Source organism: Delphinapterus leucas, chromosome 1 (genome assembly GCF_059928025.1).
Source record: "Delphinapterus leucas isolate spDelLeu-1000000601 "Yukka" chromosome 1, BTC_Dleu_Yukka2, whole genome shotgun sequence".
NCBI lineage: Eukaryota > Metazoa > Chordata > Mammalia > Artiodactyla > Monodontidae > Delphinapterus > Delphinapterus leucas.
This window is the reverse complement of record NC_143129.1, coordinates 114,543,096-114,570,182: the sequence shown is the minus strand read 5'-3', so window position 1 is coordinate 114,570,182 and position 27,087 is coordinate 114,543,096. Positions and strand designations below refer to the sequence as shown.

At 37.1% G+C, this 27,087-nt stretch overlaps 1 pseudogene across 1 annotated transcript in view; it reads right to left on the bottom strand.

The window, feature by feature from the left end:
- Positions 1–4,875: 4,875 nt before the first annotated feature.
- LOC115801810 (HIG1 domain family member 1A, mitochondrial pseudogene) overlaps positions 4,876–27,087 on the bottom strand; it is a 135,174-nt pseudogene continuing 112,962 nt past the window's right edge. The window contains exon 3 of the transcript XR_016394821.1: positions 4,876–27,087. This exon is cut by the window's right edge and continues 27,445 nt beyond it. The product of XR_016394821.1 is annotated as an HIG1 domain family member 1A, mitochondrial pseudogene (transcript).

The window sequence follows — 27,087 nt, the reverse complement described above, 5'->3', positions numbered from 1 at the left end:
TTTTTTTATTGTACAATTCCATTTAAATGAAATATTCAGAATAGGTAAATCCACAGAAACAAGATGTAGATTGGAGGTTTGCACAACATATTAATTCTACTAATATACAATTATCCCATAATATTCTTGAAGGAATGGAAAGAGGATGTGGGATGCTGCCTAAGAGGGCAGAGTCTGGGCACATATAATAAAACCTCCTTCTTGATGATGTTGCTTGATTAGAATTTAACATTGTATTATCCTATCTGAACTCCTAATTTAAAGGTACTTTCTGCTATTCTGTTTTCAATTACCAGTTCTCTATTTTTAGTTCTCCTTTGGGCTTCTGTCAAGTCTTGGCTCCTTTTGCCTTAGTCAGACATTCTTGATTCATCATCACAATTCCTAACCTTGACCCCATTTCCCATTTTTTAAAAATTGTATTTACATTATTTTCATTATAAAACAACATTGCCTTAATGTGGAGTGATTAAAAATATATGGGCTCTGGGGTCAAAATGCTGAATGATCTTGGCAAGTTACTCAACCACTGTGTGCCTCACTTTCTCTTATACAAAATTCATACTTACCTTAGAGAGTTGCTATAGGGAATAAAAGAAGCAGTCTATGCCCTGATAAGCACTGAATAAATGTTATCTAGTAACATTATTTATTCTCTTCCTCAGTGATAACCTGCAAACTACTGGATTTTTTAATGTTTGTGTCAACACATAAAAATGTTATAGGTTTTCATAATGTTTATAAAACATAAAAATTAAAAAAATAAATGTTCTTTTTTTTTTACTGGATAGGGTTTTTAAATTCATTCTGATAACTCAGTTCTATCAAATCTTCCTTTATTTACCAAAGTCTTTATAATCCTTTCACTTAGGAAATAAAAAAAAAAAATAGAAAAGATCAGTGAAGCAAAGAGCTAGTTTCTTAAAAAATATAACCAAAACTGATAAATCTTTAACCAGTCTCACAAAGAAGAAAAGAAAGAGAAGTCAAATAAACAAAATAAGAAATGAAAGAGGAGAAATAACAACCAATACCACAGAGATACAAAAAATCATAAGATAATACTATGAAAGTTATACGCCAACATATTGGACAACCTAGAAAAAATGGTCAAATTTTTAGAAACATACGGCCTGTCAAGACTGAGTGAAGAAGAAACAGACAATTTGAACAGACCAATCACTAGAAGAGAAATAGAATATGTAAAAATGCAAACAAATAGAAACTCCCTACAAACAAAGGTCCAGGCCCAGATAGCTTCATGGAGAATTTTACCAACGATATAAAAAAGAAATTATACCTATCCTTCTCAAACTGCTCTTAAAAATTGAAGAGGAAGGAACACTCTCAAATTCATTTTACAAGGCAACCATTACCCTGATACCAAAACCAGGCAAAGATACTGCAAATAAGAAAATTATAGGCCAATATCTTTGTTAACTATAGATGCAAAAATCCTCAAAAAAATTAGCAAACCTAATTCAATAAAACATAAAAAGGATCATACACCAAGATGAAGTTAGATTTATTTCAGGGTCACAACGATGGTTCAACACAGGTAAATAAATCAATGTGATACATTAATTTTTTAAAAAACAAAAACCACATAATCTCAATAGCAGCAGAAAAATCATTCGACAAATTCAACATTCATGATAAAAATTCTCATCAAAGTGGATATATAGGGAATATATCTCAATACAATAAAGGCCATTTATGACAAACCCACAGCCAACATAATACTGAATGGCAAGAAGCTGAAAGCCTTCCTGTTAAATTCAGGAAAAAGACAAGGATCTCCTCTCTTGTTGCTTCTATTTAGCATAGTACTGGAAAACCTAACTGCAGCAATCAGACAAGAAAAAGAAATAAAATGTATCCAAATTGGAAGGGAAGATGTAAAACTGTCACTATTTTTGGATGACATGATACTCTATATAGAGAACCCCATAGCCTCCACCCTAAAACTATTAGAACTAAATAAAAGAATTCAGCAAGGTATCATGGTACAAGATTAATATACAGAAATCTGTTGCTTTTCTATACACTAATAATGAAATATCAGAAAGAGAAAGCAAGGGTACAATCCCATTTAAAATTGCATCATAAAGAATAAAATGCTTAGGAATAAACTTAACAAAGGAGGTGAAAGACCTATACTCTTTTGGTTTTTAAATTTTATTTATTTTTTATTTTATTTTATTTTTGGCCACTTTGGGTCTTAGTTATGGGACCTTCGTTGTGGCATGTGGGCTTCTCTCTAGTTGTGGTGTGCGGGGTGAGTTGCCCTGCGGTGTGTGGGATCTTAATTCCCTGACCAGGGATTGAACCCACGTCCCCTGCATTGGAAGGTGGATTCTAAACCACTGGGCCACCAGGGAAGTCCCAAGACCTATATTCTTAAAAATAAAAAAGTTTATAAAGGAAATTGAAGATGATTCAAAGAAATGGAAAGGTATCCCATGCTGTTGAACTGGAATAATTAATATTATTAAAATGGCCATACTACCCAAAGCGATCCACAGGTTTAGTGCAATCCCTATCAAAATACCAAGTATACCTCTCCCGAACTAGAACACATAGTCCTAAAACTTAGATAGATCCACAAAAGACTTTGAATTGCCAGAGCAATCCTGAGCAAAAAGAGCAAAGCTGGAGATATAACCCTCTCAGATTTCAGACTATACTACAAAGCTACAGTAATCAAAACAGCATGGTACTGGCACAAAAACAGATATATAGATCAATGGAACAGAATAGAAAGCCCAGAAATAAACTCATGCACCTATGGTCAAATAAACTTCAACAAAGGAGGAAAGAATATACAATGGAAAAAAGTCAATCTCTTCAACAAGCAGTGCTGTGAAAACTGGATAGCTACATGTAAAACAATGAGGTTAGAACATTCCCTCACACGGACTTCCCTGGTAGTTCAGTGGGTAAGACTCTGCGCTCCCAGTGCCGGGGGCCTGGGTTCAATTCCTGGTCGGGGAGCTAGATCCCACATGCATGCTACAGCTAAGAGTTTGCATGTCACAACTACGAGTCCGCATGCTGCAACTAAAATATCCCACATGCCGCAACTAAGACCCAGTGCAGCAAAAATAAATAAATAAATAACCATTCCCTCACACTACATACAAAAATAAACTCTAAATGGATTAAAGACCTAAATGAAAGACCCAAAACCATAAAACTCCTGGAAGAGAACATAGGTGAAACACCCTTTGATATAAATCATAGCAATATTTCCTTGGATCAGTCTCCTAAGTCAAAGAAGTAAAAGTAAAAATAAACAAATGGGACCTAATTAAACTCAAAAGCTTTTGCACAGCAAAGGAAACCATCAACAAAATGAAAAGACAACCTACAGAATGGGGGAAAATATTGTCAAATAATGTGACCAACAAGGGGTTAATATCCAAAATATACAAACAGTTCATACACTCAATATCAAAAAAGGAAACAATGCGATAAAAAAATTGACAGAGGACTTGAATAGACATTATTCCAAAGAAGACATCCAGATGGCTAACAGGCACATGAATGGATGCTCGAAATCACTAATTATTAGAGAAATGCAAATCGAAACCACAATGTGGTATCATCTCTCACCTGTCAAAAAGTCTACAAATAACAAATGTCAGAGAGGTTGTGGAGGAAAGGGAATCCTTATACACTGTTGGCAAAAATGTAAATTGGTGCAGCCACTAGGGAAAACAGTGTGGAAGCTCCTTTAAAAAACTAAAAATAAAACTACTATATGATCCAGCAATTCCACTCCTGGGTATATATCCAAAAAGATCAAAAACACTAATTCAAATGATACATGCACTCATATGGTCACAGCAGCACTATTTACAATAGCCAAGACATGGAAGGAAACCAACAGAGAATTGGATCAAGAAGATGTGGTGTGTGTGTGTGTGTGTGTGTGTGTGCACGCACGCGCGTATATATGTGTATATATATATATATATATATATATAAAACGCAGCCATTAAAAAGAATGAAATACTGCCATTTGCATCAAACTGGATGGAACTAGAGAATATTACACTTTGTGAAGTAAATCAGACAAAGACAAATATGATATGCTATCACTTATATGTGAAATCTAAAAAATAATACAAATGAATGTAAAACAAAACAGAAAAAGACTCACAGACATAGAAAAGAAACTTGTGGTTACCACAGGGGAGAAAGAAGAGGCGAGGGACAGACTAGGGGTATGGGATTAACAGATACAAACTACTATATATAAAATAGATAAGCAGCAAGGATACACTGTATAGCACAGGGAGTTATATCCATTATCTTGTAATAACCTATAATGGAATAGAATCTGCAAAAATACTGAATCACTATGTTGTACACGTGAAACTAACACAATATTGTAAATCAACTATGCTTCAATTAAAAAAAATTTTTTTTCACTTAGGTCTCTAAGCCAAATCACCCAATTTGGTATTATTTACATTTAAAAATCTTACATAATATTCCAATATTTATACTCTTGGTAAATAATTTAATAATAAAACCACTTCTAAAATTGAGAAACACCACCATCACTTCTGTTTCTATCAACTTTATTACAAATTTTATTAATTTTCACGTAACTTGCTATAGAAAGTAATAAGCATTTGTCTACACTTAAAAAATTAACAAGTATTAGTATAGAAAATGTATCCCAAGAAGAAAATGTGCAAAGTATTTTATAAAAAGATCCGATTTCTAGTATGCTTCTTGATCACTTTTACAATAACATAAAACAACTGTGTACCCAGAAGCCAAGTACATTCCCACTTTCCAAACACTGACCTTTATACAGTTAATATCTCATAATCAGCCAACACTGATAAAATATATACATATATACTCCTAAAAAGAGAGAGAGAGACAGAGAGAGACAGAGAGAAACAAAGAGAGAAAGAGAGAGAACTGGAGAGGGTGAGAAAGAAAAGCCTCTTGAACAAACCAAAGTTGGGATCAGGACCAACTCAAGAGGAACAATGGGGTTATTCAGAAGTTTTGTCTTCCTCTTAGTCCTATAGCTGCTGCAGGGGTCCAATACTCCCCTTGTTCGGCTGAATAACAATGGCTATGAGGGCATTGTCATTGCTATAGACCCTGCTGTGCCAGAACATTAAACACTAACTGAACAGATAAAGGTAAGGAAGAAATGGAATTTCTCTTGTTTGAATTGTAGAGAAGAAAAAAGTTAGTAGTTAATAATTGCAATGGAAACTTCTTAGTACTCCAGGAAGTTTAAAAGCAGCATGGTACAGGGAAGACAATGCTGGAAAGTGCAGTGGGAATTGAAGGTTCTATACAGTGTTCTACCCTGTCTCACCATAAGACCAAAGACAAGGCATGGGGCCTCCCCGATCCTCTGTTTTTCCATCTGTAAATTAGCAATTGGACTCATCTGTTCCTTAAACAATTATTTATTGAATGCTTGCTTATTGCATGCCAGGAGAGAGAGCAGTGAATTTTTTTAAAGCTCCTGATCTCCTGCAGTATATATCCTTTTTAGATGATATAGATAATAAAAACATGTCAACGTAGAGAAGGCCAATGGTAGTAAGTTGCTATGCAGTAAAATAAATCAGCAAAGGGGGATAGGCAGTGTTGGCAGGACTGGGGTAGGGAGAGAATGTGGGTTACTGTTTCATGCAGGGTAGTCAGGGAAGTTCTCACTGTTGATGTGACATCTGGGCAGAGGCCTGAGATGAGTGAGGGAAGAGCCCACTGAAAACCTGGGGAGGGGACAGTAGGTACAGCAGCATGGAGGTGACAGCATGCTTGATGTGACCAAGGAAACAGCTGTGAATGAGTAGGAGGAAGGCTGGGGAGAGCTGAAGCTGGAGAGGGAGCAGGGCTCAGACCATCGGAAAGATTTGGGCTTTTACTTTGAGTGAGATGAAATCCATAGAAGGATCTGAGCTGAGGCAAGGTGTGCTCTCTTCTGCTTATTCTGAGATCATTCTGATGGCAGTGTTGAGGAAACTCTGTGTAGGGCTTCCACTTGCCCTTCATCCTGTATAAGCTCTGTTGCAGCACAGAGGTATAGAGGGGCACTGGGTAGAAAGCTGCTGCAGATGAGAACTGATTGTGACTAGGAACAGGGATACTGTGGTAGAGATCATTACTGTAGTGTGATTCTGGACATATTCTGAGAGTATCATAGAGAAATGTGCTGATAGTTTAGATGTGTGGGGTAGAGGAGAGGTGGAGGGAAAGTAGGAATCACAGAAAACTTCAGGGGTTTTGGCCTGAACACTTGGAAAAATATGATTATCATCAATTGAGAAGTAACCTCCAGCCTATTTTGGGAGCTCTCTGAAGTCCCTATCCTACCAACAGCCAGTCTTCTGGTTATCAGTTCTCTGTACTCTGGCTTCTGGCTGATCCCTGCCCTGAGCCCAATCAGTTTAATGGTCTCTTCAATACATCAGGAGCACACTAGAGCAACTTCCAGAGAAAAGGAAAGGACCCCTTGGAAATCCTGAAGAATAGTTCTATTGTGTCTTAGGTCAGGAAGAATTGAGAGGAGGATCTACTTTGACATAAACAATACTGTAGACTGTGGTGTTGCCAGCAACATGAAGAGGTTGACATCGTCATCCAGCACCCAGTATTCCTCAATTATTCAGTGGATTTGATCATGCAGAATAGACTACCAATGAACCTTTCATCCAGCTGTTTCCTCCACTAGATAATAAGGAGGCACAATTTCTCTCATTAATCATAACATTTTTGGGTTTGGGATACAAAACAATATAAGGTGATATTATTTTCAGCTTGATGGCAGAGCAAGAAGCTCTGCCTATGATCAAAAAGCTCTGCCTCTTCTATGAATTTTTCCACTACTCGACTCACTGTGCTCCCAACCCAGCTGCCTCTGCTGGGAGGTGGGAATATAGTGAAAATCTCTTCTATGGGCCATCACCATAAACTGTTTTCCTCAGCTTGCATCAGGTAAGGCTGTTCCCTACTAGGAATTATAATAGTAATGATATCAGTGAGTTTTATGACTGCCTATATGTACTTTATAACTAATTTCATGTTTGTGGCAACCTTAAAGGTAGGTTGTAATAGTATATTAAAGAGATAATGAGACTGAGATTCAAAGCAGTCATATAAACTAGCCAAGGTTTAAGCCAGAGTATTAAGCTAGTATTGGAACCAAGTCTAGATGCTTCCAAAGTCCATGCCCTTTATCATATTAAGCAATTCCTTGTAATGCCAAACATAAGTATTTGGCTTTTGATGTAGGATTATAGAAGACTGAAAGCTGTTAAATGTGCAGAGTTAAGCCACAGTTTTGGATTGACAGGTGACAGATTTCAAATTCTGAATCAGAAACCTTACTCACCAGTCAGTTGCTTTTTGTATTAATGACTGAAAGTGAGAATTGTTGTGATGAATGCCTGTTCATTTAGTCTCCTCTCCCTTGGCCATCCTCACTTCTCTTTTTTTCCTATAATAATAGGACATGGTGACTACAGCTTCTACTTATCTGCATGAAGCCACCGGAAAAAAGGTTTTTTTAAAAAATGTATCAATATTAATTCCAGAGAGCTGGAAGAACAAAACTCAATACAAGAGGCCAAAACATGAAAGCTACAAACATGTAAGAGTCAAAAATCTTCTCTTAAAAATATTTTCTCTACTGCTTCTCAGTTTTGACCTAAATTACTCGTTTCAGGGTTTTTTGGACAAATGTTATCATTTCTATTCTGATGTTTTAGAAATCTTTTAAAATGTTCTCAGGTTGATGTTTTAGTCACACCACCTACCCTCCCAGGTAGAGATAAGCTATATACTAAGCAGCTCACTGCCTGTGAAGAAAAAGGAGAATACATTCATTTCACCCCGACTTTGTACTTAGAAAAAACCAAAATGAATTTGGACCATCAGGTAGGAATTTTGGTTAAAACAAATATTTTGCCATGATTCCAACATGCAGCTTTATATCCATGTTCAGTGCACAAGCCTTGGAGCCAGAGTCCCTAGGGTCAAATCCTGACTCCCCTACAGCTATGGGTGACCTTGGACAAGCAACCCAGCTTCTCTGTGCTTATTTCTTAAAAAATGGTGAATAGAGGAGCTCCAACTTACAGAAATGTTGGGAATATTAAACTAGGTCATCCTTGTAATTGTACTCAGTATGGTCTCTACAGAAATTTGAACATGGGATGGCCATAGTAAATGTTTTACTTTAGGAACACTTTTTAGGTTTTAATTTTTCAGTTCTCCACTGCTGGATATTAATCAATCACCTGCCACCTCCATGGAAGGCAGATTCGTGGCCCCTGAAAAGGGCCAAGATGACAGTTCCTGGCCAACAGAAAACGCTCTTAGGCTGTTAGTTGCTGATACTATTATTCAACCCATTCTTTGAACCAGATGAACTTGTCTATAAGTGATCGTTTTTACCTATAGAAATGGCAATTTCATCTAGTTCAATCTAAGAAGTTAAGATCATTGTTTCAAATGAATTAAAGCACATTATTTTTCAGGTAAAAATGAAAATCATTGTCAAAGGAGGGCCCAACCCACATGTCACTACTCAATGAAAGCCTTCCTGAATTTGTACAGCCCAGAACCACTTCTTCCTCTTCCACTGCCCCTTCAGCGAACATTCATTAAGTCTCTTATCTCTGTCAAACAGTCAGCTAGTCATGGTCCTCAACATTGCCTGGACCCAATCTTGAAAGCTCCATCATCCTATCCCATCCCAATCTTATCTCTCCCCCATACTTTGGTCTTACCATGTTTGTTGTACTTGCCACCTCTAATCCTTTGTGCCCTTCTAGATATACTTTCTTTTCTACCTGGCATGTCCAATGAAGTCAGTCATGTCAGCTACAAGTATAAATAGCTCAACTCCCTTAGCACTCTTATCCTTATGTTTTAATCAACTTGCCAGTTGAACTGAATTTCTAGCCAGTTTCTTTCGGCTCCTATTAATATATTTCCAAGATTGTGAAACAAAATTATAAAATTAATTGGTATCTTTAAAAAAATATGCTTTCAAAGCTCATTGAAGCCCTCAAAGCTACTCAATAATGTTTGAACTTACCTCTCTCAGCTCCCTTCTTATTCTGCATAGAAGCTGTTTTAAAGCTTCCACCACTTTTCTCAAGATCTCTAGCTACTCTTTTCAATCCCAACAAACAACAGAGGGACCTTTATTGGGAAAACAGAGCCCCTACTTCCTCTCTGCTTCCAAACTCATGTCTACCTTCATTACCCCCATCTCCACTTGTTAGAAGATACTATTTTCTCCAAACCTTAAAGCCAATTATTCTCTAGTCGTTAAAGGCAATGTCCCCATTAAGGACTGAGCTCTTGTTCTTTTCTCAGTCCCCTCACTTCAGCTGTTTCCCATTTTTGTTTCCTCTCTTCCTCCCAGTCAGGTGTTTTTCCCATAATGAGATATGTGTTCATAAGAAAAAAATCTCACATTCTGCGAAAATATACCCTAAAACAACAGGTTTCTGGAAAAATAAGATTAGAAAAAGATTCCTCAAAACCTATTCAATTTATAATAATAACAATTACAACAATAACAATAGTACCTAGAGAGATGATTTGGGCCACGCTGGCAACCTCTAAGTTTTGCTGCCACAACAGATATCAACATACACTCATATAAAGTTGAAATGCTTTTTAAAAAGTGAAAATGGCTGGTGGGAACTTAGAAAATGTAGATGGGAATGGAAGGAATTCTAAGCCAAAGGCACTGCTTTTAAGATGGGCATGGGAAGTAGGGCAACCTATTATCAGCTGAGAATGAAACAAGTCTGAGAGTAGAACTTTATGAGAAGAGAGCTGCAAGTGCAGGCAGCTTTACATTTTCTTATAATCCATTAAATTCCTATTACAGTAGTTGATATGAGGACTTTTTCTTCCATACCAAAGGTTATAATTCTACTCCCAATATTCTGGTAACCGTTGCCTAGGAAACTTAAACCAGTATCTCTAAAATTGAATGTGTATAGGAACTATGGAGGGATCTTGTTAATATACAGATTTTGATTCTCTAGGTCCGGAGTGAGCCTGAGATACTTCACATCTAACAAGCTTCCAGGGGATCTTGATGTGGTCCACAAGGACTACATTTTGAGTAACAAAGACTAAAAGACAAAATATAAAATCTGCATAATACTTATATTTTCCTCCTATTTTCAGATCTCACATGAGCTAATCTGCTTTACATAAACATACATATCTTGTAACAGAACAGAATCTATTTCCTATCTCTCTGCATCTTCATTTCCTCAAAAGTTTTTACTCATTATTGCTAAAGCAAAAACTCCCCCTTATATTTCCCCTTATTGCTTCTTCCTGCAACTCGATCTGTTGATTTATCTATATCCTTCCATTCACCCTGAATTCCTTGGAAAAAAAGTTTTAATTATATCCCTTTGTCTCTAAGCAGCTCCCACTCAAGGACAATATATTACTCATCTTTATATTTTCAGGTACATAGTACAGTGCTAAATATATATAATTAATAATAGAAATAATGGTTATATAATGAATGCTACCTATATGCTAAGCACTTTAAATGAGTCAATTCATTTCAACATCACCACAATTTTTTATGTTTTATAGCAGTGTTTCTCAATCTTTTTTTCATTATTGCCCACTGGAGGAGCCTTTTTAGACTTTTTTTTCCGAATGCCTCCCGTGACATTTTAATACCTCGCATGTACTATATATCTACTTATGTTGCCAGGTATTGAGCTTAAGAGATACACACACCATTGTAATTCCTAAGATTTATTAACCCCTGGTACCAATTTTTACCACTTTGGAGAAAATTTCGTTCTCAATGAGAATGCATTTTACAGATATGACATTGAGGCATAGAGAGGTTAAGAAACTTGTGTAAGGATACACAGCCAAGAAGAGGCAATAAATGCTGAATGAATAAGATAATAATTGAAAAATTGGGTGGATGTATGGAAGGATGAATGATACAAAGAAGAATATTACATTTCCTGAACTGAAGGAGGTTCGCAGTCTAATTATGTTGTTTATGTCAGTCTCCCCTACTATATAGCTACAGATACCCAAAGCCCAGTGTATTTGGGCCATAGAAAATGCTCTAGAAATGTTTTGTTGATTTAACATGCTGTGGACTAAAAAATACACTTTATAGTATACTGTAATGTCATATAATATAAAGAAATTATAAACAATGGCAGTCATTTAAAATCCAAATAATTGTAATAGGAAAAAAAGGCCTTTAAAAATACTTGAGATAAATTTGGTCACTTGAATTATGATAATGTATTTGAAATATTTTCCCACAGGAAGAGTGTTTGTCCATGAGTGGGCCCATCTCCTCTGGGGAGTGTTTGATGAGTACAATGATGATGAGCCTTTCTACAGTGCTAAGTCAAAGAAAATTGAAGCAACAAGGCATGACTATTTAAATTGCCTTAAATTACTTCAGGCTGTAACTTCTTGTTTTCCTTAGTTGATTTCTTTCAAAAGCCATTTATTCACTTTTGTGCCAATGCAGGTAACAGATGCTATATCACAAAACAGTGCTTTTCTGTTTTGTTAGAAAAATGTATCTTAAATTAGCTGGTTGTCCATGTAAAATATACATAACTTCAAGAACATCTGGTAGCCAAGTTGACATATTTTTCACCTCTCTACCACAGCTGCCAGAATTCATTTGCACTGAAGTTTGTGCTCTGTGTAAAGGTTTGTGTTACATGCTAGGCGATCAAAATTACTTACATTACAAAAAGATGGGGGAAAATGGGTATGAAGAAGTGGCAAATGCTGGCTGAGTAGGAAATCAACCAGTTTCAAAGAACCAAACAGGAATTTCTTGGGATTTAAGGTTCACTTTGAAATACCAATCTAACATCACAGTTAATAGACAATCCTCTGGGTTCTGAGATGAAGATAGCAGAATAGTTTGAGGATTGGTTTAAAATTAGGTGCCATCAATGTTAGAAGCCCTACTGGGGCTGAGGACTAGTCACAAATGTACAAGCTGAAAGATACATGATTTCAAGGAAGGCCCCTATCGCATCAGTTTCGGGGCACCTATTTTAAAGAATATTACATTGATTACCTTTGTTTACATCATTTTCCCCCTAAATGCCTAGTCTTTGCTACAGAATATTCATCATGGTTCTTAATATAGATAGAACCATATGTTCCCTGAGCTTGGGGGCAAGAGAAACATAGACATGCTTAGGAAACCCCCTAAATGATTGAATGAAATCTAGTTATCACTTTCTGAATTTGGACTGGAAACACATTTTAAAAATTGGATATATTTGCATCCCAGCATATGTATTGTAATCACTGCCACCTGTGGCCAATTTCATGCAATAAAGCATATGTCTACAATGCTCCCACCATTTTTTACTCTACGATCTGCTGACCTTGGCAACACCTCACTCTTTGTTTCCAGCCACAAATTCTTTTGAATAGCAATATTCCTCAATAATCACAACACTTGTGGTTGCAACACACCCATTCTCTAGAGGGGTAACTTCTCTAAGGACAAATCTATCTTTAAGCTAAGGTGATATTGAGAGTAAATGGGTTTACAAGTTCTCTCCTCCAGATGCCTACAGTCCATTTACTGTCTCAAAGCCACCAGGAGAAATGTTTGAAAAAGGACTACCTCCAGCCATTTGAGTCTATGCAACACAGCAGCAGCTTTAATATAAGCAGAAAACTCAGTCATTGTACATATCTGCAGGTCCCATTTAAAATTTCTTGAAAAATAGATAACTGCTCTGGTAGAAACCCTTGAACTTGGCTGTCAGAATATTATGTGTATAGTACACAAATCAGAATAAAAACCTTTATATAAGGATCATTGTGGATAGAAACACTTAAGATTTTCAAAAACTGTTAATGGTTAGGTTGCTTCAAAGGCTAACTGTCCTATTTTCAGGTGTTCTACAGATATTACTGGTATAAATAGAGTTTATAAGTGTAAAGAAAACAGCTGTGTAACTAATAGATGCAAAATTGATTCTAAGACAAAACTGTATGAAAAAGATTGTCAGTTCTTCCCTGATAAATACCAAACTGAAAAGACATCCATAATGTTTATGCAAGGTATTGATTCTATAAGTATACCAATCATTACTTTAGATTGTATATTTACAATCAAAGGACCTGTCCTCATGTTTATAAAATATCTGTGCAAGTGACCTGAGGGACTAGATGTATTAGTATAGAGTTCTTTGAACATTGGCTGCTACATAGTAAAGCCCTTAACTAGTGTTATTTATTATTATTACTATTATTATTACTATCATTATTATTGAAAATCTACATTGCTATGATATTGACTCCTCATTGAATCATATTTCATTCAACAAACAAAAAATTTGCAGAACAGATCTTAATTTTTGTCAGGTATGTACTTATATCTTTAAATGCATTGTATATAAAACTTTTTTCATCATATTAAACTTTTAGATCATTGAATTCTGTAATGAAAAAAACCATAACTGAGAATCTCCAAGCCTACAAAATAAAATGTGCAATTTCAGAAGCACTTGGGAGGTGATCAGCAATTCTGAGGATTTTAAAGACACTGTGCCTATGGTGGCAGCACCCCCTCCACCCGCCTTCTCATTGCTAGGATCAGTGAAAGAATTGTGTGCTTAGTTCTTGATAAGTCTGAAAACATGAAGGTAAGCTTCATGGGGAAATTTGGGCAAGTGTTGGGAGGAGATACCACAGATCAGAGCGGTGATGAGGCTAGAAGAAAAGTGTGTAAAGGGGACTGGCTTCAATGGCCTAGGAAGAGAGATGAGAGCCCTGATGGGTTACCAAAGAGCCAATTCCAACCAATCCATTGGTGGAAAAGTGGTGGGGAGAGGTAAAGAGGAATGGGCAGAAGTAGGGATTTGACCTCTCAGGATTCAGCTGCACGTCTGGTAAGTTTCACCCTTTGGAAAGTCTAGTCCCCAGTGGATGGGGAGATTTCACTCACTAATCAGAGTCCACCCACTACAGTCTGGATTGATTCTGCCAGCTCTGGGGAATGGTTTCATTTTGAGACAACTGGTACAGAGGCCTTAAAGAATAATTACAGTCTCTAAGTTTTGATTTCAACCCAAACCCCACCTTACCCTTCAGCTCTTATTTGTGCAGTTTATAGCCCCAAATCAGCTCTAGTTAAAAGTGTGTGCTCTTTTCCATACTATCATATGTCTCATAATACATATAACTATATTTTTCAGTTTTAACAACTCAACAAATTTATAATTGCTTTATTTAATAACACTAATTACTGTTCATCGAAAGTTCTTACGAACACACATTGTATGTTATCTGTTATCATTTGCCAGTCAAAAACCACTTGGTTGTTTTTCTTATCCTTTTTTATTCAGGGTTCTAATCGCCTAAATCGAATGAATCAAGCAGCAGACCATTGAAAATGGATACTGGGTGGGGATAGTTGACTTTGTAGTACTTCCCACATCAAAAGTAAGCTAATCCAAATAATAAGCAACAATGAAAGAAGAAAGCTCTTGGAGAGCTTACCTACAGAAGCTTCAGGAGGAACATCCATCTGCTCTGGAATTTAATCTGCATTTCAGGTGAAAATTGTTCAGCAAAAACAATTGTTCAGCAACAAAAAAAGTTTGGCTTTCTTAATTTTTAAGGATATTTCTATGTTAATTTCTACTGTACATATTACTGCCTAATTATAACATAATTAATTCTAAGAAGCACAGTCTTAAACATATAGAAAGAAGCTCAATTAATTTTCTTAATGAATCAGTTAATATGAATAAATTGATGGATGAGTAAGTGTCTATAAAGTCCCACCTTTGCGATTTTGTCTTGTTATCATGCAAAATTCAGTGCAAAATAAATGTTTCTTAAATAAATGAATATGCTAATGCAGCAACAGTCACCAATTTTTAGAGCAATAAATAAGTTTATGGTATGATTCCATTTTGGGCCAATCCTCATTTTAGTTTCTGTGACATTCTGTTAGGGCAATCTGATGTTAGGGCAATCTGATTTTTGGATTGGGTTGTTTGTTTCTTTAATATTGAGCTGCATGAGCTGTTTATGTATTTTGGAGATTAATCCTTTGTCTGTTGATTCGTTTGCAAATATTTCCTCCCATTCTGAGGGTTGTCTTTTTGTCTTGTCTGTAGTTTCCTTTGCTGTGCAAAAGCTTTTAAGTTTCATTAGGTCCCATTTGTTTATTTTTGTTTTTATTTCCATTACTCTAGGAGGTAGATCAAAAAAGATCGTGCTGTGATTTATGTCAAAGAGTGTTCTTCCTATGTTTCCCTCTAAGAGTTTTATACTGTCCGGTCTTACATTTAGGTCTCGAATCCATTTTGAGTTTATTTTTAGATATGGTGTTAGGGAGTGTTCTAATTTCATTCTTTTACATGTAGCTGTCCAGTTTTCCCAGCACCACTTATTGAAGAGACTGTCTTTTCTCCATTGTATATCCTTGCGCCTTTGTCATAGATCAGTTGACCATAGGTGTGTGGGTTTATCTCTGGGCTTTCTATCTTGTTCCACTGATCTATGTTTCTGTTTTTGTGCCAGTACCATATTGGCTTGATTACTGTAGCTTTGTAGTATAGTCTGAAGTCAGGGAGTCTGATTCCTCCAGCTCCGTTTTTCTCCCTTAAGACTTCTTTGGCTATTCGGGGTCTTTTGTGTTTCCATACAAATTTTAAGGTTATTTGTTCTAGCTCCCTAAAAAATGCCACTGGTAATTTGGTAGGGATTGCATTGAATCTGTAGATTGCTTTGGGTAGTATAGTCATTTTCACAATATTGATTCTTCCAATCCAAGAACATGGCATATCTCTCCATCTGTTGGTATCTTTAATTTCTTTCATCAGTGTCTTATAGTTTTCTGCATTCAGGTCTTTTGTCTCCCTAGTGTAGGTTTATTCCTAGGTATTTTATTCTTTTTGTTGCAATGGTAAATGGGAGTGTTTTCTTAATTTCTCTTTCAGATTTTTCATCATTAGTTTATAGGAATGCAAGAAATTTCAGTGCGTTAACTTTGTATCCTGCAACTATACCAAATTCATTGATTAGCTTTAGTAGTTTTCTAGGTGGCATTTTTAATGATTCTCTATGTATAGTATCCTGTCATCTGCAAACAGTGACAGTTTTACTTCTTCTTTTCTAATTTGTATTCCTTTTACTTCTTTTTCTTCTCTGATTGCCGTGGCTAGGACTTCCAAAACTATGTTGAATAATAGTGGTGAGAGTGGACATCCTTGTCTGGTTCCTGATCTTAGAGGAAATGCTTTCAGTGTTTCACCATTCAGAATGATGTTGGCTGTGGGTTTGTCGTATATGGCCTTTATTATGTTGAGGTAGGTTCCCTCTATGCCCACTTTCTGGAGAGCTTTTATCATAAATGGGTGTTGAATTTTGTCAAAAACTTTTTCTGCATCTATTGAAATGATCATATGGTTTTTATCTTCAATTTGTTAATATGGTGTATCACATTGATTGATTTGCGTTATGTTAAAGAAACCTTGCATCCCTGGGATAAATCCCACTTGTTCATGGTGTATGATCCTTTTAATGTGTTGTTGGATTCTGTTTGCTAGTATTTTGTTGATGATGTTTGCATCTATATTCATCAGTGATATTGGTCTGTAATTTTATTTTTTTGCAGTATCTTTGTCTGGTTTTGGTAACAGGGTGATGGTGGCCTCATAGAATGAGTTTGTGAGTGTTCCTTCCTCTGCAATTTTTGGGAAGAGTTTGAGAAGAATGGGTGTTAGCTCTTCTCTAAATGTTTGACAGAATTCACCTGTGAAGCCATCTGGTCCTGGAGTTCTGTTTGTTGGAAGATTTTTAATCAGATTTTCAATTTCATTACTTCTGATTTGTCTGTTCATATTTTCTGTTTCATCCTGTTTCAGCCTTGGAAGGTTATACCTTTGTAAGAATTTGTCCATTTCTTCCAGGTTGTCCATTTTATTGGCATACAGTTACTTGTAGTAGTCTCTTAAGATGCTTCGTATTTCTGCAGTGCCTGTTGTAACTTCTCGTTATTCATTTCTAATTTTATTGATTTGAGTCCTCTCCCTCTTTTTTTTTGATGAGTCTGGCTAATGGTTTATCAATTTTGTTTGTCTTCTCAAAGAAGCAGCTTTTAGTTTTATTGATCTTTGCTATTGTTTTCTTTGTTTCTATTTCATTTATTTCTGCTCTGATTTTTATGATTTCTTTCCTTCTGCTAACTTTGGGTTTTGTTTGTTCTTCTTTCTCTAGTTCCTTTAGGTGTAAGGTTAGTTTGTTTATTTGAGATTTCTCTTGTTTCTTGAGGTAGGCTCGTATAGCTATAAACTTCCCTCTTAGAACTGCTTTTGCTGCATCCCATAGGTTTTGGATTGTTGTGTTTCCATTGTCATTTGTCATTTGTCGTTGTCAGTTATCTCTTGGTTATTTAGTAACGTATTGTTTAGCCTCCATGTATTTGTGTATTTTATGTTATTTTCCCTGTAATTCGTTTCTAATCTCATGGCGTTGTGGTCAGAAAAGATGCTTGATATGATTTCAATTTCCTTAAATTTATTGAGGCTTGATTTGTGACCCAAGATGTGATCTATCCTGGAGAATGTTCCATGCACACTTGAGAAGAAAGTGTAAACTGCTGTTTTTGGATGGAATGTCCTATAAATATCAATTAAATCTATCTGGTCTATTGTGTCATTTAAAGCTTCTGTTTCCTTATTTTCATTTTGGATGATCTGTCCATTGGTGTAAGTGAGGTGTTAAAGTCCCCCACTATTATTGTGTTACTGTCGATTTCCTCTTTTAGAGCTGTTAGCAGTTGCCTTATGTATTGAGGTGCTCCTATGTTGGGTGCATATATATTTATAATTGTTATATATTCTTCTTGGATTGATCCCTTGATCATTATGTAGTGTCCTTCCTTGTCTCTTGTAACATTCTTTATTTTAAAGTCTATTTTATCTGAAATGCATATTGCTATTCCAGCTTTCTTTTGATTTCCATTTGCATGGAATATCTTTTTCCATCCCTTCACTTTCAGTCTGTATGTGTCCCTAGGTCTGAAGTGGGTCTCTTGTAGACAGCATATATATGGGTCTTGTTTTTGTATCCATTCAGCAAGCCTGTGTCCATTGCATGGAGCATTTAATCCATTCATGTTTAAGGTAATTATTGATATGTATGTTCCTATGAACATTTTCTTAATTGTTTTGGGTTTGTTTTTGTAAGTCCTTTTCTTCTCTTGTGTATCCCACTTAGAGAAGTTCCTTTAGCATTTGTTGGAGAGCTGGTATGGTGGTGCTGAATTCTCTTAGCTTTTGCTTGTCCGGAAAGCTTTTGATTTCTCCATTGAATCTGAATGAGATCCTTGCCAGGTAGAGTAATCTTGGTTGTAGGTTCTCCCCTTTCATCACTTTAAGTATACCATACCACTCCCCTCTGGCTTGTAGAGTTTCTGCTGAGAAATCAGCTGTTAACCTTATGGGAGTTCCCTTGTATGTTATTTGTCATTTTTCCCTTGGTGCTTTCAATATTTTTTCTTTGTCTTTAATTTTTGCCCATTTTATTACTATGTGTCTCGGTGTGTTTCTCCTTGGGATTATCCTGCCTGGGACCCTCTGCACTTCCTGTACTTGGGTAGCTATTTCCTTTCCCATGTTAGGGAAGTTTTCAACTATAATCTCTTCAAATATTTTCTCGGGTCCTTTCTCTCTTTCTTCTCCTTCTGGGACCCCTATAATGTGAATGTTGTTATGTTTCATGTTGTCCCAGAGGTCTCTTAGGCTGTCTTCATTTCTTTTCATCCTTTTTTCTTTATTCTGTTCTGTAGCAGTGAATTCCACCATTCTGTCTTCCAGGTCACTTATCCGTTCTTCTGCCTCAGTTATTCTACTATTATTTCATTTCAGTTATTGTATTGTTCATCTCCGTTTGTTTGTTCTTTAATTCTTTAGGTCTTTGTTAAACATTTCTTGCATCTTCTTGATCTTTGCCTCCATTCTTTTTCCGAGGTCCTGGATCATCTTCACTATCATTATTCTGAATTCTTTTTCTGGAAAGTTGCCTATCTCCACTTCATTTTGTTGTTTTTCTGGGGTTTTATCTTGTTCCTTCATCTGGTACATAGCCCTCTGCCTTGTCATCTTGTCTATCTTTCTGTGAATGTAGTTTTTGTTCCACAGGCTGCAGGATTGTAGTTCTTGCTTCTGCTGTCTGCCCTCTGGTCAATGAGGCTATCTAAGAGGCTTGTGTAAGTTTCCTGATGGGAGGGACTGGTGGTAGGTAGAGCTGACTGTTGCTCTGTTGGGCAGAGCACAGTAAAACTTTAATCAACTTGACTGTTGTTGGGTGGGGCTGGGTTCCCTCCCTGTTGGTTGTTTGGCCTGAGGCAACCCAACACTGGAGCCCACCTGGGCTCTTTGGTGAGGCTAATGACAGACTGTGGGAGGGCTCACGCCAAGGAGTACTTCCCAGAACTTCTGCTACCAGTGTCCTTGTCCCCATGGTTAGCCACAGCCACCCCTGCCTCTGCAGGAGACCCTGCAGCACTAGCAGGTAGGTCTGGTTCAGTCTCCCCTAGGGTCACTGCTCCTTGCCTTGGGTCTCGATGCACACACTACTTTGTGTGTGCCCTTCAGGAGTGGGGTCTCTGTCTCCCCCAGTCCTGTCGAAGTCCTGCAATCAATTCCCACTAGGATTAAAATTCTGATTCTCTAGGAATTCCTCCTCTCGTTGCCAGACCAGCAGGTTCGGAAGCCTGTCATGGGGCTCAGAACCTTCACTCCAGTGGGTAGATTTCTGTGGTATAAGTGTTCTCCAGTCTGTGAGTCACCCACCCAGCAGTTATGGGATTTGATTTTACTGTGATTGCACCCCTCCTACTGTCTCATTGTGGCTTCTCCTTTGTCTTTGGATGTGGGGTATCTTTTTCAGTGAGTTCCAATGTCTTCCTGTCAATGATTGTCCAGCAGCTAGTTGTGATTCTGATGTTTTCACAAGAGGGAGTGAGAGCACGTCCTTCTACTCCGCCATCTTGGTTCCTCCCCCAACCCATTGTAAAATTTACATGGAATCTCAGGGAACCCCCGAATAGCCAAAACAATCTTGAAAAACAAAATCGCAGGGGTCATAATTCCTGATTTCTAAATTATCTACAAAGCTACACTAATCAAAATAGTGTGGTACTGGCATAAAGACATATAGACCAATGGAATACAATAGAGAACCCAGAAATAAACCCTTGTATATGTGATCAAATGATCCTTGATGAGGATGCCAATACCATTCAATTGGGAAAGAACCGTCTTTTCAACAAATGGTATTGGGCAAATTGAATATCTACATGCAAAAAAAAAAAAAAAAAGAATTTGGACTGTTTCCTTAACCCATATGCAAAAATTAACTCAAAATGAATCAAAGACCTAAGTGTTAGCGATAAAACTACAAAACTCTTAGAAGAGAACACAGGAGAAAATCTTTATGTCATTAGATTTTATTTCTTGGATGACACCAGAAACACAGGCAACAGAAGTTAAAATAGATTAAATTAAAAACTGCACCAAAGAAGACTATTATTAATGGAGTGAAAGGCAACCTATGAAATAGGAAGAAATGTTTGCATAACATATACCTAATAAGGGGTTAATATCCAGAGTATAAAGAACTCCTAAAGCTCAACAACAAAAAAACAACAACCTGATTCAAAAACAGGCAAAGGACTTGAATCGATATTTCTCCAAAGGATACATACAAATGGCCATAAGTACATGAAAAGATGCTCAGCATCCCTATTCATTAGAGAAATGCAAATCAAAACAACAATGAGATACCACCTCACATCCATTAGGATGACAACAGAAAATAACAAGTGTTAGTGAGGTAATGGAGTAACAGCAACATTTGTGCACAGCTGGTAGGAACATAAAATGGTGCAACCGCTATGGAAAACAGTATGGCTATTCTTTTAAAAATTCAACACAGAATTACAATTTGATCCAGCAATTCCACTTCTCGGTACATACTCAAAAGAACTGAAAGAATTGTCTCAATGAGATATTTGTACACCTGTGTCCATAGTAGTATTATTAACTTCAGTAGCAAAAAGGTGGAAACAATCCAAAATACTTTGACAGATAAATGGATAAACAAAATATGGTATATACTTACAATGCAATAGTATTCAGCCTTAAAAAGGAATGAAATTCTGACATATGCTAAAACATGGATGTAACTTGAAGACACTATGCTAAGTGAAATAAGCCAGACACAGAGGACAAATATTTTATGATTCCACTTCTATGAGGTACCTACCATAGTCAAATACATTGAGACACAACGTAGAACATAAAGTTGTTACCAGGGGCTGAGAAGAGATAGGAAAGGGGAGCTATTGTTTGTCTGGTCCAGAATTTCAACATTTGGGATGCTGAAAATTCTGGAGATGGATAGTGGTGATGGTTGCACAGTGTGAGTGTACTTACTTAACGCTTGCTATAGACTGAATGTTTGTGTGCCCCTAAAATTCATATGCTGAAACCTAATGCCTAAATATGATGGTATTTAGAGGTAAGGCCTCTGGGAGGTGTTTAGGCCATGACGGTAGAGTCCTGATGAATGGGGTTAGTGCTTTATAAAAGAGACCCTAGAAAACTCCCTCATCCTTCTACCATGTGAGGACACAGAGAGAAGATAGCTAACTATGAAGCAAGAAGCGGGCTCTCACCAGACACTGAATCTGCCAGTACCTTGATCTTAGACTTCCCAGCCACCAGAACTGTGAGACATAAATGTTTTTTGTTTATAAGTCACTCAGTTTATGGTATTTTGTTAAAGCAGTCCAATGGGCTAAGACAATGACATTGAACGATATACTTAACAACGGCTAAAATGGTAAACTTTATGTTGTTTATTTTATGATAAAAAAGAATATATAGTTGTATCTGCTTCCGTATCAACAAAGTAACTCTGAAAGAATTAGTTAGAAAAATATATATTCTTTTCTAGCTTTACTTCATCTTGTCCCTTACTTTAAGACTTCTGGGAATGTTCAGTTGGCAATTGGACTATGATCAGAAGTAGTGTTCCTTAGAACTTGCAACAGGGAGGGAGAGAAATGGTTGGAAGGGGACTGGAAGAATTTCCCCAGGTTTACTCCCAGCTTGGAAATAATCTGGGAGGTAAAGCAATTCCTTTTAAAAAGATAGTCATTGTGCATCATTTTTTACTGTGCACCATTAATTCCAAATCAGTTAGTTATCTGATTCTATCCTACAATATCCTGGTCAGGATGTTAGAGAAAGAATTCTCCTGCCAAAGAGTTTGAAAGAACAAAGTCAATGAATCTCATGACTCTCCAAGAACAGGGTCACCCATGCCCAGGGAGCCTCTGATTTACCAAACTACCTTTATAATTTCTGTGACATAAGAATGGTAAAAGGAGTAATAGGTAATACATAACTAGAAGAAAACCAAAGTTCTGCTCAATTATGTCTTATATATTCAAATATATATATCAGTAAAGGTCATCAAAAATAATATTGAGTAAATGATTTTTCATAACCTTTCAAAAATATCTCTAGGCTATATTTTTATTTTATACAACTATATTTTACATATATTTTTCTTTCTCTGCTATTTTGACTTATGAGTTTATAACCAAACTTGATGAAATGTGACTGAGTGTAAGAAAAAAAAGAAGGCAAGTGGGATGGGGAATTCAAATGAAAATACTAATAGTATTATGCTCATTATAAACAAAGAAATTTTTAATGCAGGGAAAATTGAAGAGAATCCACCAAGACCTGAAACTGATGAGGATACTCAGACAAACTTGGAGAGTTTCACCAAAACAGCACCTGGAGGTGCATTTGTGGTTTCAAATGTTTCAAAACTTCCCTTACCTGACCTCTACCCACCAAGTCAAATCACAGACCTTGAAGCCACACCTGATGGGGATGACATCAGAATAACATGGACAGCACCAGGAGATGATTTTGATGTTGGAAAAGGTAAGGATGAAGTTCATACAGTATTGATTAAGTGAAAGGTACTCGTTTCAAAAGCAACGGTGTATGGGTGGGTAAGAGGAAAATAATTTTTAACTGATAGCTCAGAAAAGTATTAGTTTTATAATCTCATGTTCTGAATCATAAATGTGACACATTTTAACATGTCGCCATTTTTCATGCAGAGAAGGTAGCATTTGGCAGAATTCAGCTTTTATGGAAAACTAAATATGGCTTTGGATATGAGTATAAGCTTGCATTCTAAATATTTTTGAGAAGAATTAATAAAAAGGATTTTTTAATGGATGCTCCAGTTCCTACATCATTTATAACATTTTTTTCCTTAGTTCAACAGTATATCATAAGAATAAGTGGAAGCATCCTGGATCTAAGGGATAATTTTGATGATGCTCTGCAATTAAACACTACTGATCTGTTACCAAATGAAGCCAACTCCAAGGAAACCTTTGCATTCAAACCAGAAAATATCTCAGAAGAAAATGCAACCCACGTTTTCATTACTATTCAAAGTGTGGATAAAAGCAATTTGACATCAAAAGTATCCAACATTGCACAAGTAGCTTTGTTTATTCTTCAAGCAGATCCCAGTGCTGGTGAAAGTCATCCAAATCCCAGAGTTCACATTTCTACCTTGGTATCGTCAGTGGTTGGATGTGTTGCAATTGTTAGTGTTATTTTAAGAGCCACTATTTGTATTTTAAAGAAGAAAAGAAATGCAATTAGAGCAAGGACTGGATTTTAATAAAATAAACAAAATTGAAGGATACTGTAAATTTTTTTTTTTTTTGCTGTACGCGGGCCTCTCACTGTTGCGGCCTCTCCCATTGAGGAGCACAGGCTCTGGACGCGCAGGCTGAGTGGCCATGGCTCACGGGCCCAGCCGCTCCACGGTATGTGGGATCCTCCCAGACCGGGGCATGAACCTGTGTCCCCTGCATCGGCAGGCGGACTCCCAACCACTGCGCCACCAGGGAAGCCCGGATACTGTAAATTTTTAAATTCTGCTGTGGATCATTAGCTCATGAAAATAATTTTAAGAAGTCTAAAACAATTAAATATAAATACCCAGAGATAATTGAAACTGTAAGTCAATATTAAAAGTATAATTTTATTTACTCATTGTTTCATTTATCATACACAGTGATAAATAAAACTTTTTTCTTCTTGCTATCTGGTTGTATGTTACTTCATACAAAAGTTTTCTGGAATAATATTTCAAACTTCATCAAAATTTAAAATTGTCTATGTGAATAGTAAAAATACAAGTGTAAGAAAGCAAAGGAGCTCTAATTTACATTTCAAAACAGTTCTCTGGTTTCTGTGTGTGAAGGGGATCTGCAGTACATGAAAGGAGATATCATCCAGTGAGAAAGCTATAGCAGTTGTCCTGGGTCTGAAATGATTTTAGCTTAGAGGAGACGGATGGGGAAAAGTGGACACACTAAAAATAAAATTAAGTGGAATAGAGAAGATATGGTCATGGATTGTATGAGAGAGATAAAGGGGAATGAATATGAGGATGAATCCTAAGTTTCTAACTGAAACTATGGATGAATGGAAATGCCATTTACTGAGATGGGGAAGATTCAGGAAAAGAGGATTTTAATAGAAGGAATAAAGAGCTGAGTTTGAACGTTTACATTTAGGGAGCCTGTGAATAAATGTCAACTAGCATTATGACATTGGCAATTGAATCTAAAGGTCTGGAGTCCAAAATTAGTTGTTAAATAGATCATGGTTGTCAGGATATAGATGGCATTAAAGCCATAGTAATGAATTAGATCTATTAAAGAGAGAGTGTAGATTGAAAAGAGCAGATTTAAGTGGCAGGCCATGGCCATACCTACACAGTCCCTAACAATGCCAAAAAAAAAAAAAAAGGAAACATAAAACTATGGCCTACTATGGTGCTGAAAGAATTTGGCTTCATGAGAGTAGGTAGAACTTTGAGTCCAAGTTTATAGGCTTATAGTTTCTTTTTCTTCCAATTAAAGTTTTTCTCATGTTGCAAAGTGAATTTTACTGCCAAAATTCAACTCCCTGAGGAACTGGAGAGACACTGAAGATGATCACCCATCATTTGCATCCTTATCTCATTCAGCTTTGGTAGGAGTTACTCACTGATTTGGAAGTAAACCAAAATGAAAGCCAAGTAAGGTGAGCCTGGGGTCATCCTTAGCAATCTTTAAACATAGATCAGACTTTGACCTGGCATAATTAATTTGGTCTGAGTGGCAGGATTGACAAGAAGGGTATTGCAGTTTAAATGAGAAGTGCAGAGAATCTAAAATCAGAGGAAAGTTGGAAGCCCTTAATCAGTGGGATGCTCTGATTTACTCTCATGGCATTCAGTGGAACATGAGCTCTGTATTTAGGCATTTGGGGACTGGGCTGCTGAGGCAGAAAATCTGTTGGCACCCTGTTCCTCAAGTGAGCTGGCACCAACTCAACCAGTGCTAATAGTTCTGGATACACAGGTAAATGTGGAGGAGGTTTGGCAGGTGATACATGTAGGACAGTTGACCTATTACAAAGAAGATGATAAAAGCCTGAAATTCTGTGTAGGCAATAGATATACTATATGAGTCAGCCTTTCTTTGTGTCCTTCCTATCCGCCCACCCCACAGCTCTGCAAGCAAGGCTTATGAGCCTGGTTACTTCCCTCCCAATGTTCCAGTGCAGTAGCTAAGCTCTAGTAGGTCCCAGTACTGGGCTATCCCTTCCTAGGACAGAGACTGATCGAGATCTATGCCCAGGTCTGCATCAAGGAGCTAACTGTGAATTATTAATAATCATAAAAATAAAATGAATGGCTACCATTGGTGTAGTTAAGATCACCAACATATCTTGTGGGGCCCAGTGTAAAATCAGAATAAGGGGGGGTCTCAGTTCAAGAAATATTGTAATTATGAATTTCAAGATGGCAACAACAAAGCATTAAACCAAGTGCAGGGCCTTCTAAGCATGGGCCTCTGTGCAAGTACATACATAGGTCTTATGTCTACTAAACCAGCTCTGGCTATAGTCCATGATAAACTAGTAATAAAACATGTAATGTGGAATCTCTTCATGAACTTTCCATTACAGCAACATTCATGGTCTAATAGTTGATGCAGTTAATCACAAAAAAGTACCAGGTTTGGAAAGGGAACCTTAGGACCATTGCCTCTGGCAGGGAATCTAGCTACAGAAAATAAATATAAGTTTTCCCAAGTAAAGGAAAAGAGGCAGCCCTATGTGGGAGAGGGCAGCCTTTGTACCAACCTCAGAGTCTCAAATGACTTCAGGGTTTCTGAATGGAAAAAAAGCAACCAACTGACTGCTGCCCCTGGAGGTGGGCAAGTCAGCAGTGTCACAAAAGTGTCCTTCATCTGCCTGCAGGAGTCTGCCCAAAGTCATAATACTGAGGGGTGGTATACACTCACAATCCCTCCTGCCCAGCCAGAACTAAGGGAACTACCTTTCTGTGCTTCTACTTCATGCTACTAATGATGGCTGGTGTTGCAGGTCAGAGTGACCTAACAGAGCACGCGCAGACGGTGGGACCCCAACCATAGTTGTAAAAGGGAAGAGCCAAATCTGACTACATGTTGGATCTGTTTCTTTTACTTTACCCTTGCTTTCCGCTGCTTTTGTTCACTATAAGGATACTGTCTATACATAATGGCCTGCCTCTGGGAACGCTGCCCCTCTGCCTGAATGTTAAACCAAAGTGCCTTTGTTCAGGGAAACATCTGGACCCTGTCCACCTGTGGATGGCTGCAAGAAAGAAGAAATTAACACATCCCCTCCCAGAGGCTGGCCATTCCAGGTGATATTTGCAAAACTTATGGCCTTTTTACTTTACTTCCTCATCTCTTCCCCCTCTCTGTGTTATAAAAAAAAAAAACTGGCAACCAAAGCCCAATAAGATGGTTATTTTGAGACTTTAGTCTGCCATCTTCTCTGTCTGCCAGCTTACCAAATAAAGTTGTATTCCTTGCCTCAACACCTCCTCTCTGATTTATTGACCTGTTGTGAGGAGAGCAGAGTGAGC